Source organism: Amblyomma maculatum, chromosome 2 (genome assembly GCF_055883805.1).
Source record: "Amblyomma maculatum isolate TAMU_Amacu chromosome 2, ASM5588380v1, whole genome shotgun sequence".
NCBI lineage: Eukaryota > Metazoa > Arthropoda > Arachnida > Ixodida > Ixodidae > Amblyomma > Amblyomma maculatum.
In genome coordinates, this window is record NC_139345.1 from 8,250,554 (window position 1) to 8,260,244 (window position 9,691).

Genomic DNA, 9,691 nt, shown 5'->3' on the forward strand with positions numbered 1-9,691 from the left:
ACGGCATCAATGCGTTCTTCGTGTTGTTTCGTGGTGCGTATGTATGGCACGGAGTATAGGATCCTACTGGTCACGAAGGCATGGGCGAGCCGAAGCGCATCTCTGCCACGTAACCCACCGCGCTTGTTTGAAACGCGGATAAAAACAAAACAAGATGAATTGAGCTCTGGTCTGTGCTGGAAACAAGTTGTTATTGTGTATATATGCGAGATATGGTTCCGAAAATATGTATATGTCCTCCGACATGTAATATTTGACCGGAATATAGAACTAATATAGATATAGACTGATACAAAAAAAAAAAAAATAAACAGGGGCGAAATGCGATTTGTAAGAAACTGATGGAAACGTCCTCGCTACTGTTGCTTTACCTTGTGTACTCTTGCTTCATACATAATGTCAGTGCCATGCTGTGAAGAAATTGTGCATATGTACTAATCAAGCTCCTTCCATTGCTTGTAATAGCGTAAAAATTTGTTTTCCGAGTTATGTCTCAAAAGAACTTTTACCAAGTGCTCATCTGTGTAATTGAACGTTTTACACAAAATTTATTTTCTTGCTCGAATAATGGATTGATTAGAAATAAACTAGCATTTTTCCCGCGCAAAATCTGGCTGCCTGCTCGATATTTGTCACAGCTCTATTTCAGCCCCGTTTGCACCTTTAAAGGTCCACGGAAACGGCCCCCAAGAAACCACTGATAAACGTGTTCAGTGTGTAGAACACATCCTTTTGAGCATTAACGCAAAGTATAACTCCTGGGAACAAAGCCAGCGATTTATTATTAATTTTTAAAAACAGCGTCTTTTGAAATTCGCGGGCAGAGAGATTGTCGCTTGGCGGTGTCGCATGGAACTATTTCCTAGTCCCGTGACGTCACGGGTGGGTTGACTGGCAAGGCTTGCTAGAAGCTGCCATTCGCTGCGGTCACTGCAACCATGACGTCACGGACACACTTCCGGTAGCTGCGAAAGTCGTCTGCTCGTGCGCTGCTCGAACTCTGTGCGGGCTGTTACACAGCTCGCCGCCCTTATCCGTTAGGTGGCCATTGCCCATTAAGTACAACAACAGAAGCGACGCAGGGATCGGCAGAACGAAGCTGCATTTACAAATATCTTATTTATATAACGTGGTTTCAGGAGTATCGGAGTGTCGTCTGACGAGGCGTCAACAGCACGGTCAAGCACCGCAAGATGGCAGCACCTCCTCGACCGCCGTAAACACCGCCGCTGTGGCCCCTCCTCCCGCATACCGTTCGCGAACGACACGACGGATCGTTAGCACCGATGTCCGAAATAAAGCGTGCTAAAATTTGTTGGCGTCTGGACTACTGAGCCGAATATCAAGTATGAAGCCCTCGTGAGGATCGCTGACCAGCAGCAAATTGCTGGTAAGAGCGATAACCGTGATACAAGCAAGTTTCTGCTCAAGCCAGCTGCCGCTGGTGCATTTCGGCTGATCCGATCTGCTCGTACTAGCTCTGCGATTAATGCGTCGGCAGAGTTAATCCTATAATTATTTTACTATGGCAGGATAGGAATTACTAAGGCAGTTTCATAAGTAGACGATTTACGACAGCGTTGATCATGTTCCAAAGCGTCGACCGCCGCGGCTTCGAAGCGAAACAATTTAGGCCTAGCGACGACTAGGGACGGTCACGCACGGCGCCGTCGTTCGCCGCGCTCGCGCGCCCCACCCCCGCGGTAATTGTGTAACGTACCTCTGCCTGCTCGCGGCATCCCGTGCTGCAAGCGTTGCAAACTCGTGTACTTTCATAGCTAAGGCCGCGCATTTTTGACGTTCTGCTCAGCAACAAGCCGTTCAAACGATACTGTAGGTAAGACAAGGCTTCAGTACGCAGTCGCTGCGCTGTCGGCCGTAATCGAAGACGTTGGGCGGCACCATAATCTATACATCGATCTTTAAACGTGATACAGTGGGCAAATGAATAACTTTGTGAAGCAGACCCGCTCGTACGTTTCGCGCACTCGGGCGCCGACGAGTAGCTTCCGTCAACAGACGCCGTCATAACCTCGGTTAACGACGCAAACCGAGGTGTGTGCTGTGCGATGTCAGTGCACGTTAAAGAACCCCAGGTGGCCGAAATTACCGGAGTCCTCCATTACGGCGTCTCTCATAGCCTGAGTTGCTTTGGGACGTTAAACCAGTTAAACCCCACAAACCAAACCAAACCAAGCAAACCGAGGTCGTCAAGCTCGGTTTGCGGTAACCGCGGTTAGTGGTGCAACCATGGTTTGGTCCGCCGTGTAACATAGGATAACCACGGGTTCGCGGTTACACTAACCGTCGCTGCGAGAACTGGCGAACTCCTCAGGCGTGTGCGAGCGAGGACGGGTTGGCGCGAGTACACCAGCGAGCGAGCGCGCGGCAACCGGAAGTTCGTCGAAGTGACGTATGTCTTGGCGGAGCTTGGAACTTGCTTGTATTCTTTGTTTTTTTTTATGGCTCCCTTCGGCGTACGAGTTGAGAGGGAAAATTGGAAGGGTCTTTTTTAATCACCGATATCTCTGGTGTTGCAGAAGCTAGATCGAAAATTTTTGCGGGAGAATGATGGGTAGTTCAATAACTATCAGTGTTATTTCGTTGTTTACCCTTCTTTGTGACCCCTTTCGGGGGCCTTTAACTTTGCCTTCGTCATCACTAACCTGATTATGACCACTGCAAGGCAGACGGCTGTCTCATATTCCTTAACGTAAGTCGGTACTGTGCCAGGTTAATCTTTTTGATCCCCGCAAACTTGCTATAGTTTCCTCCACACAAGGCAATATATATATGTATATATATATATATATATATATATATATATATATATATATATATATATATATATATATATATATATATATATATATATATATATGTAACCGCCGCGGGAGTGCTATCGCGTCGGAGCGCCTGTGCGAGAAGGAGCACTATGCATCGAACCATCTTAACTGACAGTCTCCTCAATGAAAGAGGGTCCCGTACTTGATATCGATAGCTGGCGTGGCGATACAGTTTTTTCTAGCTCTGCTTCGGCTGGGACTTTGAAACAACTGTTTTTTCTGACAGTAAATAGTAGGAACAACGTACAGCGTTTATTCATGCTGCCCAAGGAGAGGGAGAACGAATCAACTTTATTAAAGATAGGGAATGGGAAAATGATGTCAGTCTGAAGACAAAGCCTAATTCTCCCTAGCACCAAGCAGTGAGTTAAAGTGGAAACAGTTCGATTTTGCGCCGAAAGCGCAAGACATCCCTCATAGATGGCGCAGTCGTCTTGTTGCATACGTTCTAGATTTTGGGTTTCTGGTCCAGTTCATAATAACAGAGGGCGTGGGATGCCTGTACTCTTCGCAAGTTTTGACTGTGTCTGAGAAGGCTTGATTTTCCGCCAGGTATGAATTTCAGTAAGCGCACTGTACTTCTAACAAGAGATAGGACTCTAGCGTCCCATTTTTGGTGGTAACTGATAAATGGCTGACTCCCTAGGGCGCATTCTCATACGTTCGGAAACAGTTTATGGCTTAGAAAAATTGCTAAGCCCCCGCAAAGAAAAAATTGTCAGTGATATCGTTAGCATTTGCAAGCACCACTCACTGAAGCACGGCTGCGCTATTTAAGCGATCGTCCATTAGGGTTGTATAATCTATTTGCTCTTTCTGTTTTTTGAAAGAAGGTTAATAAAATATTACTATTTTGCGAGCTAAACTGGTGCAAATTGAAAAATAATGCTCAATGATAAAACCATGCTTAGGGCTATTAAGCGCACGAAGTAGGCAGCTGTGGATTATTCCCCTTTCACATGAGAGTACGCAGGCTTTTTCATTCCTTCTCCACCTAAACTGCGCCGCTTCTTCCAGGATCAAACCAGGAAACTCGTGGTTTGTAGTCGAACGCTGTAACTAAGTTCTTGCTTGACACAAAACATGTGGTTTGGCGGTCGCTGATGCCATCTCGCAGTATATGCAACATTGAAAGAGGGCATTTTTTTTTCTTGCTATGGGAGCGGTTGGATATAACGTTTGCTGTTTCTACTGGCCTCTTTCGGCCAGCAATAACCTCAACGCTTGCTAACATGGTGGAAGCTAGAACCACATTTTGGGGGAATTCCTTTCGTTTTGTTTTCATTTCGTGTTGTTGTTCGTGTCGAAGGCAAGGGATGGTAAAGAAACAAACGACCAAGCAGATACACATTCGGTCTGGTCGCGGTGGCGCCGTTTAATGCCCTCCAATCCGGTAGGTTTAGCCACAAGGGCTATGTTTTGCCAGTTGTTCGAGCATGCACTGCACAGTTCATCTGCCAAGATGGAAACGTAATTATCTGATCCTAAAAAGGATACGCTACGGACGTGAGTACCGAGAGGTATGAAATATCGCGGAGTGGGTCATTGTCCGCGGCTTATATATTAACAGAAGACACAAAAATAAAACACATATATGGCATGGTTACCGTGAACATTGCACTGAAAATAATTAATATGAAAAGAAACCTATTCTCATCAACGCGTGTTGAGTTAGATGAAGTGAATTTCAAACAGCAGAAATTAAATACGCGTCAGAACTAGCGGAACACTATGTGTATGGAACTACAATCAAAGAAGTGGTCCCATTGCAACTCGCGTTTTATATCAGAAGTGTCTTTGGCATTCTTTATAGTTTTAATTTCTCTCTAGCTGTTGATTTCAGCGACAGAAAATGCAGCGGGTCTACTTTTGCTTTTCGCGGGTATTAGATACTTGAGCTTCCGATTTGAACCAATGGCCTTGTTCTAAGCTTTCTTACCACCATTTTCACCGGGTTTTGAAGTGTCTAGTGCTGTATTCAATCCACGTATTTATATGTCTGTCTATATGGCCATTAAAAACAGTATAATTGTCTCGTGACATTTAATACTCTCAGAAAGCTCTGAATGATTTGGGCACAAACTGTTTGGCCGAACTTTTTAACACTATAACGGCTGACACAACAGGAATTGGCCATCCTGGTGCAGTAATTGGTCACAACCTCCCATGATTAGTCCTATAAAACCCCGACCCTCAGTCACCAACGGCGGTCAGAGCTGTGACGCAGCGGGGGGTGCTAAAAATCTCTGGCTCCTCTGGACAGGCCCCCATCGGAAACGGACCCTGGCAACTTTTAACGCTAGAACACTAGATAGTGAAGTTAGTTTAGCAGTGCTGTTAGAGGAATTACAGGGTTTGAAATGGGATGTCATAGGGCTTAGTGAGGTTAGGAGGCCGAATGAGGCATATACTGTACTGAAGGATGGGCATGTACTGTGGTATCGAGGTTTACCGGAGAAGCAAAAACTAGAGGTAGATTTCCTTGTCAATAAGTCAATATATAGATGATTTCTATAGCATCAATGAGAGGGTGTCAGGAATCGTAATTAAGCTTAATAAGTGGTATAAACTGAAGGTTGTACAGGCCTCGCACCTACATGTAGTTATGATGACCAGGCAGTTGAAAACTTCTATGAAGATATAGAATTGGCAATGCGGAAAGGAAAGAAGCAGTATACTGTACTAATGGGCGACTTCAATGCCAAGGTAGAGAAAAACCACGCAGGAGATCAGGCAGTGCGTGATTATGGCATTGGTTCTAGGAATAGCAGGGGGGATTTACTAGTTGTGTTTGCAGAGCGCAATAACTTAAGAGAAATGAACACCTTCTTTAACAAACGGAAGAACCGGAAGTGGACATGGAAAAGTCCTAATGGGGAGACTGAAATGATATTGACTTCTAATCTGTTTTAACCCCTCCATTATGCAGGACGTAGAAGTAAAGGGAAAGTGCGATGCAGTGACCACAGGATGGTAAGGTCTCGAATTATTCTAAATCTGAAAAGGAAACGAAATGATTAGTAAGAAAGATGTTCATCAACGAATTCGCGGTGAGGGGGAGGGCAGAAGAGTTCAGGATCTCGCTACAGGATAGATATTTAGCTGTAACCGAGGATGACGACATTAGGCTAGAAGCAATGAACAATAATTTCAGAGATATCATTACTGAGTGCGCTGTAGAAGTAGGCAGTAGGATAGTTAGAGGGGATACCGGTAAGCTGTCTAAGGAGACGAAGGATTTGATTAAGAAGCGACAAAGTATAAAAGATTCCAATCAAGCAGACCAGATATAATTGGCAGGGATATCAAAGCTAATCAATAAGCGCAAAATGGCCGATATAAGGAAATATAACATGGAGAAAATTGAGCATGCTATAAAGAAGGGGAAGCCTTAAAGCGAGAAGAAATTGGGCATAGGCAAAAATCAGATGTATGCGCTAAGGGACAAGGCGGGCAATGTCATCATAAATATGGACAAGACAGTCAAAGTAGCCGAGCAGTTCTATACTGATCTCTATAGCAGCCAACGAAGTCATGGCAATAATGAGATTGGCGGTAGGGAAATGCAGTTAGACGTAAGTTCCGCTAGTGACGAAGGACGAAGTTAAGAAAGCATTAGAAACTATGAAAAGGGGGTAAGCAGCTGGAGGGGATCAGGTGACTATAGATTTGTTGAAGGACGGGGGGGTATCGTGCTAGAAAAACTGGCCACCTTGTATACGCAATTTCTGGTGTCATCGACGATACCGGAACCATAGAAGAACGCAAACATTATCTTAATTCATAAGAAAGGGGACGCTAAGGACTTGAATAATTACAGACCAATTAGCTTGCTGTCTGTTCCGTATTAGGTATTTGCCAAAGTAATCGCTAATAGAATCAGGGCAACTTTAGACTACAACCGAGCAAACGATCAAGCAGGTTTTCAGAAAGGATACTCTACTCTCGATCATATCCATACCATCAACCAGGTGATAGACAAATGATCGGAATAGAATAATTTATGGCCTAGATAGGAAAAGTAAAAAGGTAGACTTGAAACTCAATACGCAGAAGACTAAGGTAATGCTCAATAACCTAGGAAAGAAACAGCAGTTTACATTGGGTAGCTAAGTACCGGAAGTATAGCAGGCGAATATATCTATTTAGGACAAGAAGTAAACGCAGATCCGGACCATGAAAGAGAAGTAACAAGGAGAATAAGACTGGGATGGAGCGCATTCTGCATGCATTCCCATATTATGATTAGCAGCTTGCCGGTAACGTTCTAGAGGAAAGTATGCAACAGTTGCATCTTGCCTGTACTCACCTATGGGGCTGAAACGTGGAGGCTAACCAAGAGAGTTCTACTTAAGTTGAGGACAACCCAGAGGGCTATGGAATGAAAAATGGTAGGGGTGACATTAAGAGATAGGAAGCGTGCAGACTGCGTCAGAGAAGTAACTTAAGTCAATGACATTCTAATATAAATCAAGAAGAAGAAATGGGCACGGGCAGGACATGTAGCGCGAAGAAAGGGTAACCGATGGCCGATTAGGGCAACAAACTGGATTCCAAGGGAAGGAAAGCGTAGCAGGGGCGGCAGAAAATTAGGTGGGCGGATGAAGTTAAGTTCGCAGGGGTCAAGTGGATGCAGCTCGCATAGGACCGGGTTAATTGGAGGAATATGGGAGAGGCCTTCGCCCTGCAGTGGGTACGGTCAGGCTGAGGATGATGATGATGATGATGATGATATTGAGGATGAACGGCTGACACACGAAATGTGAACACCTATTTATTTATTTATTTATTTATTTATTTATTTATTTATTTATTTATTTATTTATTTATTTATTTATTTATTTATTTATTTATTATTCCTCAAAGGTCCCTTTCGGGCACTACATGAGGGGTTGGGTTAACACGGCAAGAAATAAAATACAATTTAAAATGATCGACAATGATTTATATTGACGAATGAGCTTCCTCGATGGCGGACGTGAATAGCTGATGGTTAGTGATGGCGGCCACCTCAGACGAAAGGTCATTTTAGACGCCGGCAGTCTTTAGGGAGAAGGATTGCTGGAATGTGGTTGTATGAACACGTTGAGGGTATACAGCGTTCGGGTGGTTATGGCGGGAAATGCGATGCGAGCGTGGGATGATATCATTGGCTTCTCGAATATGTGAAATAGTTTATGAAGTAATCGTAGATGTGCTGCATTACGACGGATGACTAGCGTGAGTAACTGGAGTCGTGATTTTAGTTATGAGATGCTGGTATGACAATAGTCAGATGAAATAAACCGGGCGGTACAATTGTGTACTGACTGATTGGTATTAATTAGGTTAATCTGATGGGGGTTCCAAAAAGAGCTAGCATATTCGAGTTTAGGTTGGACGAATGTCTTGTATACCAATAATTTGAGAGAACTGGGTGCTAATGCAAAGTTTCGGCGAAATTACCCAAGGACACTATTTGCAGAGTTTGTTATGCGAGTTATATGGAGAGTGCAAGTTAGCTCGCTTGAAATATGAACTCCTAAATACTTGTAATGAAGAAGAAATTGCTGAGTTGTTACTAGTATATACAGGCGAACAAAAGTTAAGACGACGATGAAATGATATCAACAAAGTCTTGGAAATATTACCAGACATGAGCCACTTGTCGTACAATGCTGCACTTGATCAAGATCATTGTGAATAGTGATGATATCCGATGGATTTGTTATTGGGCGATATATGACACAGTCATCAGCGAACAGCCGGAAGTTTGAAGGAATGCTGAGTGGGAGTTCATTACTATATATTATAAAAAGAAGGGGCCTAGTACTGTGTCCTAGGGGACGCCAGGCTTCACACGTAAAAGGGATAATGAGTAACAGTTAGTATGCACGAACTAATGCAAGGTGGTTAAGAAGGCCCGGATCCAATCAATGATCAAGGGATGGAGATTCAGATGGGATTGTTTGTGAATTAGGCGACCATGAGGAGCTCTATTGAACGCCTTTTCGAAATTTAAGGACAAAGCATCACATGGAATATTGCGGTCTATGTATGATTGTAAATTGAGTAGAAAGAGAGAAAGCTGAGTTTCACATGAGCGACCTTTAAGGAAACCGGGCTGGTTAGGACGGAAAAAATTCACAGAGGTTAGAAAGGTGGCATCATGTGACTAAAAAACATGCTCTCCATGATTTTGCAGTAAACGCATGCAAGTGAAATCGGGCGATAATTGTACGGAGATGAACGATTACCTTTTTTAAGTACAGGGATGGCGTTATCAATCCGCCAGTCACGTGATAATTATAGTTTTGCAAGCGATTGCTGGGAAATGGCTAGAAGAGTTACGCTGCAGATATTTTTAGTATTTTTGAGCACTTTTGCATCAATGCCATCAATACCTAAGAACGAAGTATTTCTTAATGAGTCGATAATTTTAGCCATGCCATGGGGTTCAAATCAAATGTTTTCCATGAACGGATGGACAAGAAATGGGATGTCGGGAAGGTTACCAGCCGCTTCATTGGTGAAGACGGAAGAACATCGGATTCAGTAACAGTTTCTGGAGTAATCACAGAGAGAAATGTCATTAGATGCATAATAGTTTTATAAAACTTCTTGGGGTTAGTTTGTTACATGGATGGTAAAGTGCTCGAAAAAAGCTACATTTGGTTTTTGATGCTTGTGTGTCGTAGTGTCGTTTGGCGTTGAAGTACTTGTCCATGCTGGAGGAGAACTTGTAACCTTAGCCGTTCGAAATAAGCGCGTTTTCTTGTTATTTAGTCGTTTTAAATATACTATAAACCACGGAGATCCAGGGATGGTATGTGAAGTCGTTTGTGGCGCTGTAGTTCTAATTTGAA